We start from the raw sequence: 23,243 nt of genomic DNA on the forward strand, positions 1-23,243 counted from the left end.
AAAAAAAAAAAAAAAGAAAAAAAAAAGCTAAAAGGCCTCATCTGAAAGAGTGTACTGCTTTAGGGAAGAAGGAAAAAAAAAAGAGGGTGTTAGCTTGTCTAATGTGTAACAGGCAATAGGATATCAAAGGCCTAAAGAGCCTGAAGGAATGAGTGAATGTTTATCATAGACAGCAGTGGACAGCTGCCAAAACTAACAAGGTATAACAAGCCTTTAGTAGCATTTTAAATGAAGAGTAGACCAGATATGTCTGTTTAATATAAAAAGTGGTTAATCATACTGTCTTGGGTTGTGAACCCCTCAGGTCACATGAGCTAAGCAGGTTTAGTCCCATGCTGTTTGGATGAGAGGCCACCCATGGCTCTCTTGGCCCATTAATTCGAAGAAACATTTGTAGGATATGATAGGGAAGGGAGTGAGTTGCTGCATAGGCTTTTTTTTTTTTTTTTTTTTGGAATCAGTATTCCCTTCTCCTGGACAAGCTTTTCTGTACTGTATTTTGCAGAATGTGTAGGATGGTATTTTTTTGAATTACTGTAGTTGAAAAACTGATAACATTTTCCATATGGATATACAATCTCTCACCTCGTCACTGTTGTGCCCCCAGTTTCCCTCTGCAGTTTGCAATGAGAGCCGTGTTCTTTTTTGGTCTTTCCCCTAAACTATTATTACTACTGCTATTTGCCCATACTAGAGATGAGCAAAGCGATGAAGAACGTAAGGATGCCGTATGACGTAGCCGCCCTGGCCGTGGTCCTCGCAGCAGCTGCTGCTTGGGCTGTGGTGTTAGATGAAGGGGTGGCTTTTTTCATCGCTCTTCTGAAAATAAGCAGCATTTGCTACTGGCCAATGTGGGCTGCAGCACTAAGGCTGAGCGAGTTTCCTACCTTATGGTCACTGGCTTGTTGTAAAGGGACTTTGTCTAATGTGATAAGTCCTTGGCGGTATTGCTGCTAAAACTGAAGAACCAAGAGGATTTACCTTTATAATACTGCTGGATATGTTTTCTCTTCATCCAGCTCAGACAGTGAATTTAGATTTGTCAATCTCTCTATTTCTTCTTAAAAACAAGAACAGGTTGTTATTTTGATATGGTTAACCAGCAGTGTTTGGAGTGCTAATTTTCCAGTTTAAAAGAGTTTTTAGACAATTTTTCTCATATGTGTTTTAGAAGATTCATGAAAATACTTTGAGGTTTGCAATTCTTTTTTAAACAGCCAGGGTCTTCTCTTTACTAGTGCAATTCCCTAAGCTGTTAGTCCTGCTTCTAGGCATCTTGGCAATAAGCATCTTTTGAGGTATTGCACTTGAGGAGTCAAGAAGAGGAGAAAGATTTTTAGTGTATTAGCAATTTATAGTTAATAAGCATACTTTTCCTAGTAAGAAAGTAAAACAAAAATCTCTTTAATTTGTTTTAATTAGGATTTTTTTAAATGGGAAAGATTTATATTAAAATGTCCAATATATCCGTAAAAGCAACAGTAGGTGGCAGAATAACTTCATTGGAAATCAATTTCTCAGTGCACTCAACTTTTTTTCAATGAACTCAGAGAGAAAAACAGATGCATCTCTATGAGGTATGACCAACTGTTACTCTAGACAGTTGTCTAAACAGAGCCTATATCAGGCAATTCCAAAGCATATGCTACAAGCTTTGCTTTAGTTTTTAAAATGATTGTTTGCTTGTTAGTTCTATTTTWAAAAAGTGTTTATTGAGAATGTTTTTGAGGAGAGTATGTATTTGTGGCTTACTACTGCAGAACATGCACATTTGTAAGTCACCAGCTGAAATATAGTAAATGATATTTTTAGGAAATGTGTGTCTGTGTGAATAGTACATACATATAATCATTTCCTTTTAGAGAACAAGTATTTGTATAAACATGTTTTCATGCAGAGCAGTTTTGCTGTAGTCTTTGATGAAGAAATAAGCTCCCTGGGAAACGTGCTAGTAAATTGGGAGTTGAGTTCTTTAATAGTCAAGCAGTAAAGAACCAGGGAATGAGGTACCTTCAGCAGGGTGCCAGGGGGTGCAGCTGTGGATTGCGTTTGATATATCACGTGCTGTTTACCAGCCTCTTGGCTTTCTTCTCTGCGTTCGCCTGGGAATAGCTCTAACATTCCAAAACCATGAGCACCTCCAAACGATGCCATTTGAGCGAACTGAACAAATAGACAACCCATTAGGTAATTGCTTCCTTCACCTCTCTCAAAAAGTATGACAGGGGTATACATTGGGCTATATCCAGTTCTTCAGTCATGACTGGCTGAGCTAAGATTTTGAGAACTGCTGAAACTAGAAAGGARGATGTAATTTAATCTTATTTTCCATCATTGCTGCAATGGAAAAGAGCCTAAAGTGAGTGTAATTAGAATTTCAGTTCTCCTTTAAAGGTCCAAGATCGTGGTGGTGGGATATTTTGCTGTTAATTTTCATCTTGACAGGACCTGCACRTTAGGGCCTTACTTATTTATCCTGTAAATCAGCAACATTTTACCCTCCCTGGCAGTAATGTGGTATGGCTTCTGCATGGAGTCATCCCACCCTCCRTCCATTCAGACTGTGGACCTGACCTGGACTCAGATTACACAAGGAAATGGCCGGTTTTAATCCGGATCAGTTCCTTAGTCCAGCTCACTTCCTGACCACACAAACATGCTCCAGCGTGGTGCAGAGAACAGCTCAGGGATGAGGATGAGAGACAGGAGAGGGCAGGATGGCTTCTTGTTGCAGTGTTGGCTTAGAGCATTTAAAACAYATGTGAAACTACAGCCTCATATTGTGATTGTTTTGTAGAGAAAAGATATTAAAAATAATTTTGAAGATTACCTAGGTTTATTTTTCTGTATTGGATTCCTGTAAAGATGGTCTCAAGGGAACATAAGAACAGCAGTGCTAATAGCAGGATTTTTGATTTCTGAAGCATGCCTAAGACGACTTTTTTGAAAAATGACTTACTATTCAGGTGGCACGTGGTATTATCTGYGGTAGCTGGAAATGGCCTACATAACCTTTGAGGTTTTTTGCCATTTGTGTAAGAGAGCTATTTTGAACTTATACAGATAATCTTTATAATATAGAGCATGTATTCAAATATAAAATGTTCACACATAACGAAACATTATACAAATCAACAAAGTGAAGGCGAAGGAAAACAACTCCCCGGTATCTGGGATCTGGTATCTAGGTCTGAAGCAGGGGCAGGCAGCAGATGTGCTTGATTTGTTCTCTGGCGTTTCAGCGTGGYTGTGCCGTGATGTTCTTCCAGCTCAGCAGTGTGGAGCGTTGCATCRCGCTACGCGTTGGTGTGTCAGAGTGTGAAGTTCTAGCAAAACCTGCAAACAGAGGAGTTGCAGATGGGTGTATTAGGCCAACACATATGAGAGAATTTTATTTTATGCTGTGAAAAACAGTGATGGTAGAGAGTAATTCTACATGTGGGCAAAAATACAGCCTCTAAATGGAATGAGAAAAGGACCTTGGGTATGATTTTTTGATTATGTTGTAATGCAGGTATTTACAGTGGAATTTTTTTTGGTTCACCCACTTGCTTGTAAAGTAAGCTTTGCCAGAACTGTAAGGTGTCTTCTATCCTGTTCTGTTGACTGATTTCTCTTTTGCTTGCCCCTTCAGTATCTTTTTAATGCCTTAGTTCCTGGCATTGCCTYCTCTTCATTATTTGAGAATAGCAGTGGGATCAGGATAAGTATTTGTCTAATGTTTTTTCAGTGAAGACTTACGTAACACAGTCATACTGTTTCTCTAAGTGGTCCTTACCCCTTTCTCTTTTTCTTCCCAGCAGATTCTTTGTTTACTTGCTTTAGACATGCTTCAGGAATTTCTTCTTTGTTTTTGTCTTGTTTATTTGCCTTTCCAATTCCATCATAGTTCTCTAGACTTTGTTCTTAGATATTGACTGCTGTAGTTTATTTTCCTCTCTGTCACTGCGTTAGTTTGAATGTTCATTTTCTAAAATGTACTTGTATATTGAAGTCATATTTAAACCTTATCTATTGTCCTTTCACTTTATTATTAGGGCTATCTGTGCTTCCAGAGATTAGTATTATTATAGGCCTTCTGCAAAAACTCTAGGCTTTTAAATATACTATTGAATTGGAATGCTTTTAACTACATCTGTCTTCTAAACTCCCGTTTCTTACTTTTAGCATAATTAGCTAGCTTCTGAAGTTTTCAACCTATGGCAACTAGCATCTAATAGATACATGTTCATGATACTCAGTAGCTATATCAGAAGGCAGTCATGTTACAGTGTTGAGAAATTGTTTCCCTAGGTATCTCTAAAACATTTGATCCTGATTCTTGATTACAGCTGGTAAATGAAACAATTCAGAATAATCATCTTAGTAGACYTAATTACCTTCATTATTCTTAACTTTGTATGCTTTATGTCTTTTGCTGAGCTATAGAAGGGAAGTACAGCTCTGCTTGTAGCTTGGTTGTATTCTAATAGCTTGGGTTTGTATTCAAGAAGATTTTATAGTGTGATACATTCTCTGCTATTCTTTTAATAGAACATTACTTCGATTTAGCTGGAACTTAGTCATTCCCTCCTCTGTGGCTAGATTCTGATTTTTGTTCTATAGTCTTTTTTAGCGTATCCAGTTTTCCTAAATCCTTTTCTGTGGCTACATCCTCTAGTTTGACTTTTTTGTTTTCCTTYAAGCTCTTAATATTGGTATAAAATGCATATATTTATTTTTGAAAATATGCATATCGAAATATCTGTTCACTTCCAATTTCAACTGAAAATGCATTGCTGCTGTGATCTCAACCTGTCCGTATTCTGGTTCAGATATAATGTTTTCCCTTGAAGTACTTCTTTCTATGACTGTGTGCAACTCAGTAGTGCTGTTGCAATGCTCATTGCAACTTAAATTTATGAGAATATGCAGTCTCTGCCCCATAGAGCATTTTGTCTTTTGCTAATCCCTTTTCTATTGCAATATTAAGCAGAACTCCATGAATACTGCCAAAAAGCTTCTATTAACATCTGATTGAATTCTTTGGCCTCAATTCAGGAAAGCACTTAAATATATTTTAATTAGCATTTTAAGTATGCACTTAAAATCCAGCTTAAGTGCTGCCCTAAGTAAGAATACTTTTTCAGATTATTATTTGGTTTTGTCTCTCTTCCTTCTGATATTTTGTTTTCCACAAAGGTGTGTGTACTCCATACTATTAACTTGTTCTAGGCCTGACATTTTTGACTATCTCCAATGAAAGAGGAAGAAATTTTAAAGATTTGGTTATTAAATACTTTCCTTAAATCTTCTGCTACTTTTGGAGAACAACATGACTTTCTTATTTAAGCCTGAAAGATTCTCTCGGATGTGGTGTTTCTGAAGGGAGGTAGGCTGCGTCTGGTTTTTGTTTTCAGTGATAGGTGAATAATTGACTGGTTTGCCAGCTGTAATTAAACCTACAGTAAAAGAATGTTTCGAGTCCTGGTTGCGTATTCTGGAGTGCTTTGTATTTGTTTCAGTAACGTTTCTGAAAGTAGATGTAGTCAGAAGAATTATTGTTTAAAAGCAAACTTCATAAGTTTAAGAGCCAAAATGACAGTGCAGCAAATATGTGTTTTGAAACCATGATGTTTAACAGGAGGAGGAGAAGGAAAGGAAGGAAGGAAGATATTCCCCCTTTGGAATATGCTTCTTGGAGCATCTATTTCTGTTCCCTGATGAGCGGTAATCATAACATTGTTTAACTTAAACTTGATTTGATCCAACGATACTGCTTCTGAAAGTTAGAATAAATTTCTGGGTGCCTACTAGCTTACTCCAATACCTTCAGTTTCGAATTTAAGGCAGGTGAAGCACAGCTGGGAGTGCAGTTGTTCAGCGTTTCTGCRGAGAGATAATTTATCTGGGCATGTTGGGAAAAACCTTCTTTCTCTGACTTGAAACCTTGACCACAGAGGCAGAGAGGAACTGGGATGAGTAGGATTTCTTAGCTGCCCAACTCCCAAATAAATGGTCCCTGCATATTTGCAGATCGACTTAGGGTGCATGCTCAGTGTCCTGGACATGTCAGATTTGCTGTTTATATGCTGCCCAGCACATATTCATACCTCTGGCCTGTTAAAGATCTTTTGGGGTCCACTTTCTGCCTTTGGTAGTATGCTTCCTCTCTGTTCTGAAATGTTAAGCCCTCATCCGCTGTTTTCCTTGAACAGCTGAAAGTGTTAAAGTAGGTTTGTACTACCCTAATTTGAAGAGGTATCTGAAAGGTCTTTCCATGGCATTAATACCCAATTTATTAGCCARTTGTGTTACATGAATTGTCTCTCAATGTTCCTTTATTTGCAATAATTACGAACAACGAAAGCTGATTCCATGTATCTTTATGTGTAAATTCTATATAGTCTGTAACAGTATAAATACCCTGTTAGTTTTTGTCAGCCTGCAATTGCTGTTGAAAAGCTGTTTGACACTGAGCATTGTCACATGGCCTGTAATAAAGAATTATTTCAGAGATTACTCAGTTTAAAAAAATCTCTATAATCCATCATCCTTGAGTGATGTAGAAGTGAAATAGGAAAAAAGCAAATGTCATTCTTTAGTCAGACATCTTTTTATTTTTCATTTTGTTATATGAAAACACTAACTGAAAAAGGTGGGGTTTTTTTTCAGGTTTAAAATAAGATGAAACTATGTTCTGCTTACTTCTCATTTCCCAAGTCATTTTGGTAAACGAATGCATTCCTCTCCAGAAGCACTTCTTTTCCAGCATAGCCACACAGTCCTGAATTTGGCGTTGTTAGACAAACAGCCTGAACAATTTTGATCGCTCTGGCTCTGAAAGCTTTTCTTTTAAAATTTTCTTCCCTTGATTTTCCAGGGATCAGCCTAAAGGCCTTCCTTAAGCTTGTTGTCCACTTTTGCAGGCTGTTGTCCAGTTTCTTCTTGTCTTTATAGAAAAGAGAGAAGGTGACAGCATATCTGTGCTTTGTGTTTTATAAACCTCAGGTATTTTGGATCACAGGAAACTTTGTATAAAYTCTTTGTTTCCATCCTTACTGCTTTGCATCCTCTGGATTTGATTTGAGTTCCACATTCAAATAAAACTAAAAAGCTTAGTGGAAAGCCTAGCCAAAGCTAAGAGGTTTTGCCTTGCTCTGTGCTGAGACCAGATTTTCAGGTGATTTTGGGTTCATGTATGCAGTTCCTCCAAACTCTTTAACACTTTACTTTGCTACATCTCTTTGGGATGATGTGCTTCTGTGTTGCACTTCTAAGCTTTGGAGAAGTGAGGAGGGGATCTATTAGGTCTTTCAAATTCCAGCAAATTCCCTATCAGTATCAGACAGTTTATCCCCACTGTTGTTGTTGTTTCCTTTAACCATTCTTAAGATCTTCAGATTTGCTGCCTTTTTGTTGCTGTTTATATAGGCCTGTTGGATACTGATGCCCGGTAATGTTACCCAGGTCTTCTAAATTCGTCTCAGTTTTCTACTTTCTTTGAGGTTCGGGATCTGAGTGTTTGTACACGACATGATCCATCTCTCTGGCAAAGACCACTGAGCCCATCCAACCTGCAGATCTTTAGCTAAATTTTTCCAGCACTGCTTACAGGCTCTGAGTTGAATCTGAAGTTCTTGTCTGGAAGCTAGGAAGAATTCTTTGCCTCCGTCTTGGCTGTTGAGAGTTATTACTCTGTGATATGTTAGCTGCGCAGTGAGTTAAGGTCTCACACAGTCCTGAGGAGAGGTCTTGGATGTATTTTCTAAACTTAAAATTTTGCAGTTGGTATCTTGTGTGTAGACTGAGTCACAAAAAAATTCATCTTTTAGTTGTCGTCACTGACTCCTTGGGTGATGCGCCGTTGTGCCATGTAGAAGGCCTTTGTGCAGGTCTTTTGTCTGCTTCTCTGGCTTAGTGGGCATTAAGAGAACTACTGGGATATTTTAGTTATATTCTAAAAMCAAAAGTAAAATTTTATCTTATTAAATAATGCATTTCTGACTAATTGAGAAGTAGTGTTTATTAACTCATTGCAGAGAACTCCAATCCCCTGCCTGTAGTTTAGCAGGGATCTGAGGATAGGATGTTTTTGTATCTATGCTTACCATGTGTGTGTATGTATGTATATGTATAAAATTATGGTCATAGGCTTCGAAACTGAACTGTGTCATGGTTAGACCTCTTGGTAAATTGAATTTGTAGTTCAAATGGCCCCATCATTGTTAGTTAACTTCTTCCTACTTTGTGCTATAACTATTTTACTATGAATCTTACAGTATCAGTTGTTGGAGGATTTAATGTACTTCTGCTCCTGGAATTGTTTTGATGTTAGAATATCTCAAGTATTGATTAAAAAAAAATTTAATTTCCAAGATTGGAGAGAATCAGAATGCTTATAACACAAAACAGAAAACAGATAAGGTATAGTCTTTCTAATGCCTTTTTAATCCTTTTTTGTATCCTCACAATGCTGTGGTTTAAGGAGAAAGAGGTATGGCTGTCATTTGGCCTTGCTCATTCACCTAAAAAATCTTTTTTTTTTCTGGTTCCCAAAATGATAATGCACAGCTGCATAGTAGCTATCTGTATCTAGATTAACTTCTTATCTCCTGAACCCAAATGACCTGCCCACAGAACATCAGAAACCTGTTGCTTGAAAACTTTTAGTTTAATAATATCTTTGGAATTTGGGCCACTGTGGCCTCTTTAGATAATGCTGAGTAGACAGGGTTGAACCTTAAAGTTTAGATCCAGCCTTTTCTCAAAATCAGAGGCATTTAGATGTGTGGCTTGGAGTGAGTTTGCATTTGTTCTAGARGCTGGCTTTTGCCGTTGGTACTGACCCAGAGTAGAAGTTACTACAAAATGAATGCTGCATCTTTTTGGTGATTTTCATTGAGAAGGATTTTCATCAAATTTAATAGTTTATACTGCTGGGGGACATGGCTTCTTGCACAGTGAGAACAAATCTTCTGTTTACTGCTTTTTACTAGCAGTATATAATGAGGTTGGAAAGTCTCTGAAACTTCAAGCACTTTCTTTGCCTCGAAAGCAGCGCAGTTTTCAGGGCTCAGTGACTCACCATGTCCCAGAAGTGCTGATTCTGTTGCTCCCATTTAGATTTGTTGTTGGTATTCAAAGTGGTTTGTGCATTCTTCGTGTTAGTTATTCATAAAGCATACCTTCTCCGCAGTTAATCGTGCCTGTTTCCCTGTCTGCTTACAGTTCCAGGGCCGAATCATCTTTTGGTGAAATCATTACAAGGCTCAATTTCCTCAGTAATTATTTCTTTGTTGCTCATAATTCTAAAGAGCTGATGACATAGAATTTGGCCTGAAATCTAGACATTTTCTGATATGTGGTGCAGCCTGTCCAAAAGGTCAGCTTTTACATCTGAGACTGAGCTTCTTAATTCAGTTTGTACTCACCTGCTTTATTTATTTATTTTTGTCTCACACCCTGTCCTTCTGCGGAGGAGGGTTGAATATTTTCCCAAGCTGCTTATACCATATATCTGGCTCCTTATTGACCTATTTTAAAATAGAATGAGCTCTGAATTCGCTGGTCTTGCAACACCTTGAAGGATAGCTAGCCTCAATTGCCTTTCATCAATGTGAGAAAAGATCTGAGTTGTCCAGTTCATAAAATAAATTAATATACCCTTCATACAAAGAGTTCAAAGCTTTAGGAGAGCAAAATACTGATCCTAACAACACCCCTTGAGGGAAGGCATTGTGCCTACTTTGGAAAATGGTATACAAAAAATTTATTACATCAGTAAGAAGTTACAGCTGCGTAGTGTCAGAACCAGGATTAGAGAGCATAAGACTGGACTTCCACACTCTCCTGTTTCCTCTTGAAGAAGAACTGAAGAGTCAGTTGTAAGAGAACTTTGAACCAATACTTTGAACCATTGCAAATATATTTAGGGGTAAAAGGTTGGAGTTAGAAAGAGACCAGTTGATCACATTTTGCTGTAGTAAAACTCCTGTTGGGTCAATAAAATCAGACTTGCATTAAATCTGTCTCCCTCTGGAACAAAAACTGAGTTGTTTCAATACAAATTCAAATATGAACTTACCTTGTCAGGTTGAATTCTACACTGATTTGGATATTTAATGTTCCCTGAGATGGAGGGGGTATGTCTAAGAAGGAGCTGCTGTATAGTAAGTCCATTGCATGATACACATTTCATGCACAGTTGTGAGGTTTGCTTAGCAGATCAAGCTAGTTCAAAGTTTTAACAATTCGGAGGAACAAGTTATTGTAAAGCAAGCCATAGTCAGTTGTCCTTAATAGACCCAAAGAGTAGTCAATGGCAAAAGAATTTTGTTGAATTAATAGCACCACCACTGAAGAGACTTTTCTAGTTGATACATGTTTTGATGATTCCAAGAATCAGACCACATAACTAGAGGCATTTACCGTAATTGCCATTATGCCTGCAGAAGCTGTACGTCTCCATACCGCAGAAGGCATTTTGCATGTTAGTATATACCTAAACATGAACTAGTTTTATCTGGATTTGGATGTGATTGGGGAGCTGCTCTTCAACCTGTCACATACACTGTTCTGCTACTGCACCTTGCTTTGACCTCTAAGCATCTTGCTCTGAACTACTTTTGTCTTTGTCCTAGGAACTCTAGAAATACATCCCAGTCCATCCCTGAGAAATCCACTGTTCCATCCACTGCACTTCAGTCCCAGCATGTAGCAACAGACGGCTCCAAGCCTCCTGCCCCATGCCTAGATCTGAAAATGCACTTGCAGCTTGACCTGAACCAGCTGTTGCTGTTTCGCTTCTGATTTCGCACAGTGTTTGCTAATATGCCTCAATCATGACCTGAAGCACAATTTTCTGTCTCAGGCCTGGTTTCCCATGCATTTCCCCATGTATTTCACTCCTCGTGGAGAGAACAATGAACTATTCTAGTCATGGGGCTGTAGAAATCCTATGGGTATTGATACTTATGGGCATCTATGTAGATATATAGGTATCTGTATAAAAATACCTACATAGGTATCCATATAAAGATACCTGTGGGTATCTTTTCTCTCAAGTAAAGCATAATTTGCTTCTCTTTTAAAAAATTAACTCAGTGAAATCCCTTCCTAATATTAGTATCTTTGCAGTTTAATCTTGAACTCCACAGTGGAGACTGTGTTGTGGGCTCTTGAGAAAGACTTTAGAATAAGTGGTTATGGCGGAGACCAAGGAAAACACATGGTCCTGTGAATTTTAATAGTATGTGTAGGAGATGATGTAAAAAGCTACTGGTTGCAGCAAGCAATTAATCTAGAGTTCCTGCAAAATTCCAGCTGGTTCTCCAGAAGACATCACCTGTTTTTCCACTGCTGCCTGAATATGCAGTTTGTAGGATGGAAGATCTCAAAATATCGGTTTTCTTGGTTGTGTTCATTTGGGTCAAATTGAATGAGATGCAAAAATGATTTAGCTCTGTAAGTTTAATTCTCAAAGAGTGCAAATGCTTTGAAATTGTGAAATACCTGAAATCCTGTACCATTACAAAGGTTTTCCTAAGGTTTAGTATCCCTGAGGGTGCCACAGCCTCTTTTATTTTTCCCCACCTATGATCAAAATGCCAACATTACTGTAGATCTAGTAACAATTATAATGGTGAATCCAAATAACTGAATAAAAGCTCTTGATTTTTGATCTATTCAAACATTAATGTAAAAACTAAGGTACCAGCAAAAGAGAGTAGTAGTACGGGTAGATGCAAACTTATTTCTGGTGGAACCGATGAAACTTTCTCTGACCAGCAACTTCCTGATCAAATCAAAATCAAAATAAAAAAAGAAAAAAAGAAAAAAAGAAAAGTACTGCTCTGGGTTTGACTGGACTTTTCTCTTTCAGGAATTTCACTCTTAGCAATATCTTAGTTTGATTTGCTGTAGTGCTGGCAAAATATTTGCCAAAACAGCCCTACAGGATTGGTCCTTCCTGTAACACAGAAGATCACAAGACAACACTGTAGAATTATGTTCACATATTTGCACTCCTTGTGCACTCTGCCAGGAGTGAGGTGTTACCCCTAAAGGTGAGAAATTAGCTAAAATGCAGCTATAATTTCTGTATTAGCCAAAGAGAAAGCCAAAGGCGGATGTGTTGTGCTGTTCTGTTAGCATAAAAATGACTCCTTGCATTTTTCTCAATTCATTTTCCATCCTGAGTCCTAATTTTCAAAGAGGTTTGTAATGATTTATATTTCCAAAGAAAGTACACTCCAATTTAAGTGAGTTAGGTAAGTAAATAGAAATCTGTCATTTTAAAATGTGACATAAGTTCCAGTTTTATTGGGGGAAATACTGACTAACTGTATTTTCTAGCGAAAGATTGGAAATAGGATGCAGAGGGCTAAGACAGTGCCATAGAAATTCCAGAATACCTTGAGCCACAAGATTTTTTTCCCCAAATACTGGACAGCAAAGAAACTGGGCTGATTTATGTCATCTCCCCTCTTCTTCTCTCTGGTTATTCTCAGATCAGACATGTTTGGAAAACAATCATGTACAGTAATGTATTTTTTTCTGTTTTATTATGCACTGTTTACCTGTAACTCATGGACTCTGTGTGTGTCTGATGTTCAGGTTTAAAGCTCTTACCATCTAACTTCATGTGTTTAGAAGACAGAGGAAATAAACCCAAGCAATCTTCCTTTGCAGAAAAATATTGTAACTTTATTAGAGCTGTGTTGATATATTATACTTCTCAAAAGCTAGGAGGCATAACTTTCAGTCCAAGTGGATTACAAGATGTTGAATGTTAAAACAGTCATTGTACAGGAAGAAAAATATCACCTAGGGTTCCAATTAGTGTACTTGGTGGTACATGGTCTGTTTTGTAAGGAGGTGTGTTTTAATAGACACTGAAACTCCTGGTGGTTTTGGAATATTGGAAATATTTCTGGAAGAAATAGATTAATGGCCAAATTGCAGGTTAGGCTAACAAGGGTGCACAACAAATGCAATTCAGTATGTGAAAATCTCCACAATATATTGTTAATCTATACCCACAACATGTAATACATATAATTGACAACTATTCATTCTCATTTATTCTTGTGTTCTCCTCATTTTGTAAGTATTATTAGTGTATTGGTTTGATSATCAGACTTCTGTGCAATACCAGTTATTACTCCAATTACTGTAGTGAGTACACTTATTCTTACTGTAATTACACTACACTGTTACTCCAGACCTTTTAATTTACCTTGGACAAACTGGGGGCTGGGGGTGTATATCCAAATTCCCTGTAACCCTGAATTCAAAATCTATTGACCATTATATATACTGAAATAAAGCTACTTGGTTATCTAAGGATAGCCATTACAGATAAATGCAGAAATCCACTGTCCATGTCTGAAATGCATTCAGTGAAAGGCAGCAGCTACCATAACGTGGCAAGAAAAGAAGTGAGCAGTGTATAAAGGATGCTGTGATCTCTAACATGGCTGTGGTTTAGGAAAGAATTACTCTGCTGCTGTGAAGCTGATAGAACATGTTAAGTATTAAATAACGTAAACATGTGATGCGCGGTCTTGTGATGGTTTTAGTAGCTCTCTGCCTCTTAAAGTGGAAACACGCCTGTAGTCCTCTCTTTCCAGCCTAAAATGTATTCAGAAAGGCTCCAGTGCTGCAGGACAAAGAAATATGGCTTGTAGAGGAATTAAACAGCRAAGTGTCGATGGGAATTCTGACGCATCCTGAAACTGCTTTCTGCTGCTTCTGCACTCAGGAGCAGGCTGAGCTGGTGCTGTCCTCCCTCACAAATGTTGGCACAGAGTCACAGTGTGGGGTAAGGTGGAGTTAGGGAGTGGTTTAAAAACAGTTCAGAAAAGCTGTAAATTATAGTAGCCCATTGGGCTGTTCCAGTTTAGATCCAAGACTCGGTGAGTGTCTTGTGACCCGCTGTCTTGAAGGGATTAATTGGAAAGAATCTAAGGAATTAATGAACTTAATGGTGTTTCGATTGAATTGCACCCTTTGTGCTACACTCCTCCAGACCTGCATGTGCATAGTACTATGAAGAGTCTTCCTGATGGACTCATCAAAACCCAACCCAAAATCAAATAAAAATTTTTGTACCCTAATTATCTGTTTGAGCTAGGCCATGAACTTATAATTGGTCTTTGTAGGAATATTTAACTAGTTTAGTTCAAATTCCCATTTAGTTGTTGGGAAGAAAACATAGATATAGTTAGGGTGTAATTTACTGAATAGATACTAGGTTGTTCTGAGGTGTCCTAGGGTGTTCAGTTTCAGACTGAGTATGAGCCCTTCTAATCCAATTGGTGAAGAAGGCATTTAGGAGTAGTAGTAATGATTTGTGATAACTTTAGTCAGTTCACCTGGTCTGAACATCTGTCACTTCATCAGCAAATAAGGGTGATAATATATTTATTCCATGAGGATATAATGAGCTTTAATGTCTTCAACTTTGTGTAGGACTGAGTAAATTCAAAGTACTGGTTTAAATAGGATAAATGCCTAGCAGAAGATCTGAATTCATTCAGCTTGTGAAAGGAAGGAACCTTCACTCAGCATTTCGCTCTGCTGATGAAAGTTAACAAGTATGAGTAAGCTAAGTATATTTTTAATTGGAAAAAAAAAGCATAAGTTTTGACTTTCTTGAAAATTTGTTAAAAAGTGGGAAACAAATCTGTCAACTTGAAACTTACTGGGGCTGATGTAGTGCAGAACTTCAGTTCTACACTCTTGCTGATGTTCTGGACAATCCAGTTTCTTCAAACAAAATAAGCCAACCAAAAGTCTTGTTGCTGAGAACAGAGGGTGATCGAAGAATGAACTGTGAATTCATAATTTATTAGATTTTTTTACAAGGCAATTTGGCATTCATCAGAAAACTCCATTGTAAGCTGTATTCTTTGCTGCTTTAAGAGTGAGGTGGGTCTTTGCTAGAGAAGTTGTCTGTAGACTCCAGCGCCTGTGTGCGAGGYACTCCACTGTGGCTCAGTCAGTATCAGGCCAGAATCTTTCACCTTGATACTCTTTTAATGATGTGAAGGAATAAGCTCAGCTCGGAAAGCTGTCATTATACAAAGACTTCAGGGAAGGGTGGAGAAAAGGAAAGGCCTGCTGAAACGAACCCGGAGCTCTGGGGGACTGGYAGGATACAAAGAAGGGCGGCGATCCCTGTTGGGGGATGACTTGTGCATGTCTCTGCAAACAGGTCTGCACAGGCTGCAGAGGCACACAGTACTGGATGTGAAGGCCTTCCAGGCTCACAAGTCTTTTTCGTTGAGGAGCACAGTGCGAGGGTGCTGCTGTCTAGATTTTGAAGGCTACATTTGCATTGGCTGCGTTCCTTGTTCACAGAGGAGGAAAGGATAAAGACCTCAGGCTATCTCTGGGTGGTAGCTATTCCAATTTGAAGACATGTAGCTGCCTGAGAACAACATGCTTTTTGTTTTGTTTTGTTTCTTTTTTTCCTTCTGGTGGAAGTTTTATTCATTTATTGTGATTATTTTTAAGCATTTGGCAGAGATGTGAATACAGTCTTTGCTTCTCCTGAAGGCTTATGGAATAGAATTGCATAACTTTGTACTTTTCCTATGCAAAGCAGAATAAATTGGATGTAAATAGTGTCCAGTTTCTGAAAGATTTCTTAGTCTCTTCCAACTCCTAATTATAGCCAATGAAATCCAGTGACTATTAAGTGACCTCTGCTGCTGTGAATTGCCCTACTGAGTGAGAAAGGAGCTTGGGTACAGATATGGTKGCAAAGGAAGTGTTGGAACTACTGTCCTAGGAGCCCTGATAAGATTGCAGCTAGTGGCAATGTGTCCTGAGCAGCATCTCTTCAATATAGCAGTACTGTTTCAGCTCTCTTTTAAATGGTGCCTTCTAGAGAATCATTAATTTTTGTTTTCATGCTCTTAGATTGTTTTATTAGCTTTTTCTTCCTGGATGTGATAGAGCTGAAAATAGGTAGAGATGAAATTCCACTAAGACAAGACCAACACTTGTTGCTAGATTGCTCATCAGGTTAGGAAGTGTTTCTGAATAGGCTTGCAGTGGTAGGCGTGTGTATATGTCTGTTATTCAGGGAATTATGCAAATTCTGGTAAGATAAGTTAAGAAGTTGAATTTTAACAGCTCTCAGTACAGAGGGCTCCTCTTTGTCTTTAGTCAGGGTAGTTGCTATGTCTCTTGTCTGAAAACATCCACTTACTTCTCTAACGTGAGCATCACCGTTACAATCCTTGCCAACATCATGCATAAACAAGCTGACTGTAATGTGTGCCTTTCCTCTCCACTGGTTTGGATGTAGAAAAAATTGCTAAATGTGGGCACTTGTATATTGCTTACGCCTGGAGCAAAGGAACCTTGTGCCTTCTTTCTGTTAACTGTGACCATTTCAGAACAACAAATTACTTTTGAATAAATATCTTAGTTAGGGCTTGATTAAGCAAAAGATGTGGTGTTTGAATTTGAACATATGAATTCCATTTACTATAAGGCTTTTTCCCTGTGGTGGGTGGACTCAGTAGGGTGCTTGACATATTGTTTTCATTCTTCCCCACAGAAACCTGAGATGTTGCTGGGGCTGGTGGCCAGCTCAGCCTGGGAGTAGAGAGCACCTACTGAGAAGAGTATTGGGTTGGTGTGGTGATTGGATTGGATTTGAGAAGATAAACTTCTGTGTTTTTTCTTTTTGCATTTAGTCTATGTGAGCCAAAAGAGTTTATATTTTTTAAGAATGAGGGATGAAGATGTGTGTGTATATTTAATCTTGTATTACAGTCATAGTTGTGGTATAAACATGTTTTGTTTGTTCTTGCAGTTTAGAAATGTCTCAGTAATGTAGAGGCTTTTCATCAGAGAAGCCTACAGTCCTGCGTGATCAGCCCCTCCTTTGTATCATTGCGGTGGCTGACTTGTACTGCCCAGTAGCTGTGGGCACTTGAAATTCTCTCTTTAAAATCCTCATTTTGTTCAGAAGCTCTCAGCACTGCAGTTCAGGCTTTTCCCTGTTTCTGTCTCCAAGTCCCTGATTTCACTGAAAATGCTCAGTATTTTGAAACTTACTTTTCTTGGGAATGTTAGGTATGAGTCCTGCTGACCTCACTGACAACTTTTAACTGCTTTTGTGGCAAGTGGCTACTAATTCTGAAAAAAATCTCTGAAGAAACAGCTAAAGTACAACTACAACTTATTTTGTGTGTAGCCCAACCAAAGATCGCAACTACCCTGTTGCTAGGACAGACTGCGATAACTGTTGTTTTTTCCTCTGGGGACAGACTGATGCCCGTCTCAAGGAGCTGTAACAGGAGAAGAGCTTCCCAAGGAGAAGGCTGCGGTTCACACGGCTGTTAGAAGCGGGCTGCTTCGCCCCAGTTTTGTCACGGTTCCCTTTTTCTGTGTCTAGGATTACTGCCTGCCCCATCTGGCCCCGCGGTGCTGCTTGGYGTGCGTCCCTTTTGCCAGTGCCCAGACGGTGGTCACCGTTGTTTCACCCCCTCATCGACCACTTGAGAGCCTCTCATTAAACGCCCTCTGCTTCAGGCGAAGGGAGAGGTGCCCACTTAGGGACTGGCATGAAGGAACTGGGGATCAGTAAAACTTCCTTTTTTTTTCTCCAGGAGGCTGAATCAGCATCCCAGCCCTACAGCTGCCACTCTGCTTCATGCTCTTCAGCGATACTGCTTGAGCGCAGTGGAAACCACCAAAAACACGCACTAATGAGGGCAGGGTAACTTTGGATTATTGTGAGTGTTTTTGTGCTTGCTCTCCCAGCTCACTAGGAAACCTTTAATAAGAGTTTTCCTAAATAGCATTGCATGTGAACTGGGGAATTCTACTCTGTTCTCTGAACAAACAGCCATTTCATGAGAGGGTTTTTTTTCCCCCTCTTGGTACATTCCAGGAGACTCTATACCTATGCTGGTTACTGATTGATGGTTCAGTGCTGAACTCCCTTTAATTTTGCAATAAACCAACAAGGAGGCCGAGACCACAAGTTTACAGAAAATGACTTATTTACTCAACTGGATTTACAAGAATGACAAAACCAGATTTAGTAGTTTCAGTGTGGTCCTAGGAAGGGCAAGAGGAGTACTTGAAAAATTGTACTGTATAAATAACCAAACAAAAAATAGTTTGCTTATTCTTCTGTATAAAGCAGTCATATTTCAGTTCCTGGCTCTCTCCCAGGATCTGCAGAAGCTTTCAGCGTATGTAGAAACCGTGCTATTCCCAACAAACTTGGGTGCCAGGATTTAGGTACCTTAGTAAGTATTTTCATTTTCCAAATGTGCTACCAGAAAACTGGCATCTGCTGAAGTCAGATCAGTTGAATGAGGTTCTGTTGGCATGAAAATGTATAAAGAGAATGTAAAAAGTAATGCTGTCTTCTGGGTAAATCTTAGAAGTAACAACAACATATCCTAAATGGGCCCCCTTTTTGTTTGAGAATTTCTTGTTTTCAGGTATCAGCACCTATAAAAACGAGGGAAATGTTTGGAACAGTAGACGTTATTTTAAGGTGCCTAAAATTAAGAGCTTGAAAATATTGTTCTCACTCTTGTTGTGTTTCTTTCCAGGTTTTCTAACAGTAATAAAAGGGATTCTTCTTGCTATTGTAATACTCTAATACTTAAAGAGGTTAGTTTACTATCTAAATATTAGGATAGTAAGAATCTTCATAACATTGGGAAATTAGATACTTTAGTCTATTGTAAGGTATTTTAAGTAATAGACTTTTTCCCAGAAATGGTTTTGAAATTTGAATGCGAGTGAGGTTTTACGGTTTTTGTTATTCAGTCAGATTTGTAGACAGAGGACTGTAAATTTTCACTTGATGGATAGTTAGATGTACTAGTTACAAGCGAATAGGCTGAAAGGTTAAAGGCAGTGGTTCGCTCCGTAGGAACCGCTCCAAGAAACTCCATAGGAGAGCGAGTGAGGCAAGTTCCCGGCGTTACTGAGCTGTCTAGCTGACCTTTTCATCTTTGTTTTTTAGCAGTAGAGGGTGTTTTCCATTCACGCATGGTCATTGGCTGCGGCAGCCCTACATTCGGTGTTTACCGCAAGGTAGAAACAGAAAGCAGTAACAAACTCCTTACCTGTTGCACACATCCACACACAGTTTCTCTGTGATTTTTAGCACCATAGCGGTGCCTCTGGTAACAGAAATATTTTGTTTGATAAGTTGATGCGGGAAAGAGCAGCCTCCATTAAAATACTATGTGCTTTAATATGATAACATTAAAATATCATGTAGCAAAATTCTCACTATTGAATGTTCTACTGGAAGATGATAAACTCACGGTTTGTATTGCTCATCTTAAGTGGAAGCTACACTTGACTCGTACTGATGTCCAGTATCTGTCAAAAGCAATCCCCGTAGAGACAACTTCTCCTTACCTACTCAGTCTGTGAACTTGGCGTGTCTCATGTACAAGACACAATAAATCCGATCCACACTTTAGTGGCAGATCTCCCGGGAAAAGTTGAGGAAGTGCTGTTGCTGATTCAGTGCAAGGCAATCTTTCTATTAAATCTGCTTGGACTTGTGACCCCCGCCTGTTTCCAGGCAGTAGTTAGCAGTGAGAGGTATTTTCTTTCAAGTGTGGCATCTACCAGGGGAATATCCCAACCTTTTTCATGACGTTGGTGATCTGTAAGCTATCAGACTGTTAAGATCAGAACTGGCATTAGATTCTGCATGCACATCTGAAGCAAAGTGTGAGACTCAGCTGCTTCTCTGCATGCCCAGATGTGATTACTCGTCAGAAGGCCACGCAGCTGTTTCGCTCCACGTCTCCTTTGTCTACCTGCGCATTGTTTCCCTGTCGCCCTGGACTTAACAATTCTCTCGCACCTCTACTTGCAGCTCTGTGAACATGTTGAACTGTTTCAAAGGGTAAAGGAGTAGAGCCGAGTACATCGTTCAGTTTAGTGAAAGAGACTTTAGGGAAAAGTTAACACRTTCTGTAGCTGTGACACTGGAATCAAGGGGGATCAGAATGAATGTCTGTTCTGTGGGGGGCTGCTGAAAACTAGGGCCTTGTTTGAATGCTGCTCTTTACCATCAAAATGATCTTGTCCAGAGTTTTACTCTTGAAAAATAGAAGAAATCAGCTATTTCTAGTAAGGGTATATGACTGGAGTTTTGAGCCTTTTTTTGAAGATGTATGTATTCAAAAGAGTTTTCTAAATATGTGTGCCTGACTTTTTTTCTTTGGAGCAGGAATTGAGGAAGGGATTGCTTTTTTTCCCTTTTGTTGGGAACACATAGCTTCAGTTTGACGCAGTGAGAGTTCAGAGTACTCTACACACTTTCGGAGTGAGATTCAAACTTTCTGATGGTAGGTTCACAACAAAATTCATATCGATTGATGACAACAGGAACGCCTACCTGTACCTGATGGAAGAGTTCTGCTGTAAATGAGACTGCAGAAGTGTGACAGGGGTTTTTACACCACAATTAGTTCTTAGCTAACCAGCTCTTGATTTTTACTTAAGGGAAGACTAAATCTCTCTGGCTCTGCAGACTTGCAGAAATAAAGAATAATTTTCAGTTTATCCCAAAATAAGCACTCTGTACATACATGTGACCTCTCTTCAGAGGAAGTGTACTGTTTGAAGATAGTATTTAAACATGTTTTAAGCAACATGTTAAGTGTTTAACTAACACCAAAGTTGTGGAACTAAGGATACACTTAATTCCCATCCTTGGAAAGAGCCAGAGAGGAGAACTTGCTAGGTAGGATTGTGCCTTTTTACAGTCACTTTTTAAACAGTGTAACAAGGTGTCTAGGATATTGTTAATACTGAATGATTCCTGAAGGGCTCATCAGAAACTGAAATCTAAATTCTGAGGCATTGCTTAAGTTTAATGTCAAAGGTGAAGAACATTTACAGTCCTACAGCTAATAGTGCCATGGAGTTCCCGGTTAAAGAGGAGGCCAAAAAATACGGAAGATAAAAAGTTAGTTGTCATATTCTTGTTGCTCCCTTTTCTTTTGATTTTTGAAGCCTGTAGAATTAGTTTGCTTTGAAAGGTGAGCAGTATGAAATTCAGTGAGTTTAGGTCTTTTGTCTTTTCTAAAAAAGACCCTTAAATACAGTAGCTTTTCTTTAAAATATAGGGCATAAACAAAATGCGTGATGGCACAGTACAAAGCTTTTCTTGGCACAGCTTTGGGGTGACTGCATTACCTACAGAGCTTTTGACACTTGTGAATAATGTGATCATTGCAAATTTGTGCCAATGGAAACTCCATACCCCACCAGAGTGTGTGTCTGTGTGTGTAGGTGTGTGAGTCTGTTCTGTTTCGGCACAGCTCGAGGGAGAGTTTCAGTGTTGTGGCCAGATTGCTGTTTTACCTTATGCCTGGATAGCCTCTGAGGAAAAATGAGGCTGTTGGTTTTGTGACATAGTGCAAACTAGCTAATAAGTAGGAGTTGCTGAAGAGGAAAGGTCTCGTTTCCCTTTCCTTATCCCTCCCCATCTTTGTCTGCCCATTCCTTTCATTTGCCTTGAACTAATTCTGACATTCATCCTATCACAAGGTAAGACAGTTCAACTCACTAAATTGGAAGATAACCTGGCAAGAGGGAGGGAAAAAAGTGACCTTTTTTTTCATTGTTACTAGATGACTTTTCATACCTTGCAAATCTGATGAGCAAGAGAGCCAGCAGTGGCTGCAAAGGGTAGTGGGTGTCAGGCCTTTCCCTGAATGGTTTTGGGTGCTGACAGGTACATTGAGCAGCTCTGGAGGAAGATATGTGATACGTTTCTTGTGTGTTTGCCGTTGGGGGTATTGCAAGTGGTATTTTAAGCACCATAGCCTAGGAGTAAGGCTAAACAAGGTTATGCTATCTGCCATCCTTCTTTGTTGTGGTGGTCATAAATACCCAGTCCCAAAGGCACAACCCTGTGGTTAACTTGGGCCAGACGGTGTTAAAACTAGCTGAAGTTTGCCTAGAGCTTGCAGTCTGTAACAGAAGAGCATCATTGTCAGGACTCTGAGGGACTTGAACTGCTGTGGAGTAGATGAAGATTTGATTTACAGGCTTTTTAAATTAGTTCTGATTGATACAGTCCATAAAGCCATCAGGCATGGTTCTGAGCCATGGTGGACCACTGTGCCAGTTTACAAACAGATATGTAGACTGACATGAGTGGGGAGGAAGAGTGGTGGTCTTGGTAAACACCACAGATTGCAACACACTATTGTTAGCTTATGTCATGCTGCCTCGAGAGGACCTACTGGCCYTGCAGCACCGCCATTGCAGTTGTTTCCACGATCTGGTAGGGTTATGTGGGATCTTGAATTAGAAAAACAAAATGGAGAGTATGTCATGTCATACAAGTTAGTGGTAGAAAGCAAGAAGCTATAGTCGGAGGAAGGAGCAGTGGAGGAAAGAAGTGGGAAATTCCTCTTTGTTTTGGAGGTGGCAAGTTTTTAATTTGTCCCAGCAGCAGCATGAAACCACATCCATGGAACAGCAGATAAGATTCCCTTCACCCTTCCTCTGCTGTGTAAGGTACAGCTGAGAACAAGCCATTAATTTCAAAGAGAATATGTACAGAGTGGAGTCTCTTCTCCATGCAAGAATTAGGGTGATGTTGATTCTTTAAAAGAAAAGAAAAAAAAACCCTAAAACTCTTTACAGTCTCTTTAAGAGAGCAATTGTAGTTGCAGAAACTGCAACAGCTTGCAGATCCTAAGCCTTACAATTGTATTTATGCTTACAGTCTTCTCCCTATGGAGTTGGCTATGTTTGCCTTAATGCTTTCTGTTATTAGAAAAAAAGTGTATAATCAAAGATGCGAGAGACTGCTAATAGTTCATGCCATCAGAGAAGACATAAATATTTTAATAGCTCTATATGGGTACTACATTCTGCTGCTGTTCCTCAGAATTTCCTGATTCTGAAAAACATAGAAAAAGCCTCCTGTGTACAGATAGTCCTGTGAAATTTAGCACTCTGTGCTTTAGATCAGTGGGGAAATATCACCACAGCACCGTCCTTCATGGCACTGTGTTTGAGTTAAAGGAAGGAAGAATATAAGCTACATGGAAATAACTAGGAGAACAGATTTCCTATATGCCTTGAAAATTCTAAAATTTTCACTTTACTTAAAATCGTTTCCTTGACTTATTAAGTAATGAGGCAATGCTCAAAATATTATTCTAGTACTGTGGAGAAAATGGTGCTTTTTAAGGAGCATCAAATTGGTCACCTAAGAATGAAATTCTTCA

General features: G+C 39.1%; 1 protein-coding gene across 2 annotated transcripts in view; it reads left to right on the plus strand.

Moving 5' to 3' along the window:
* Nucleotides 1-23,243, plus strand: part of RAD51B (RAD51 paralog B) — a 396,827-nt gene that overhangs the window by 149,575 nt on the left and 224,009 nt on the right. The window lies entirely within an intron of this gene.

This window comes from Rhea americana, unplaced genomic scaffold, assembly GCF_003343005.1.
Source record: "Rhea americana isolate MKP2758 unplaced genomic scaffold, rheAme1 scaffold_84, whole genome shotgun sequence".
In the NCBI taxonomy this organism is placed as follows: domain Eukaryota; kingdom Metazoa; phylum Chordata; class Aves; order Rheiformes; family Rheidae; genus Rhea; species Rhea americana.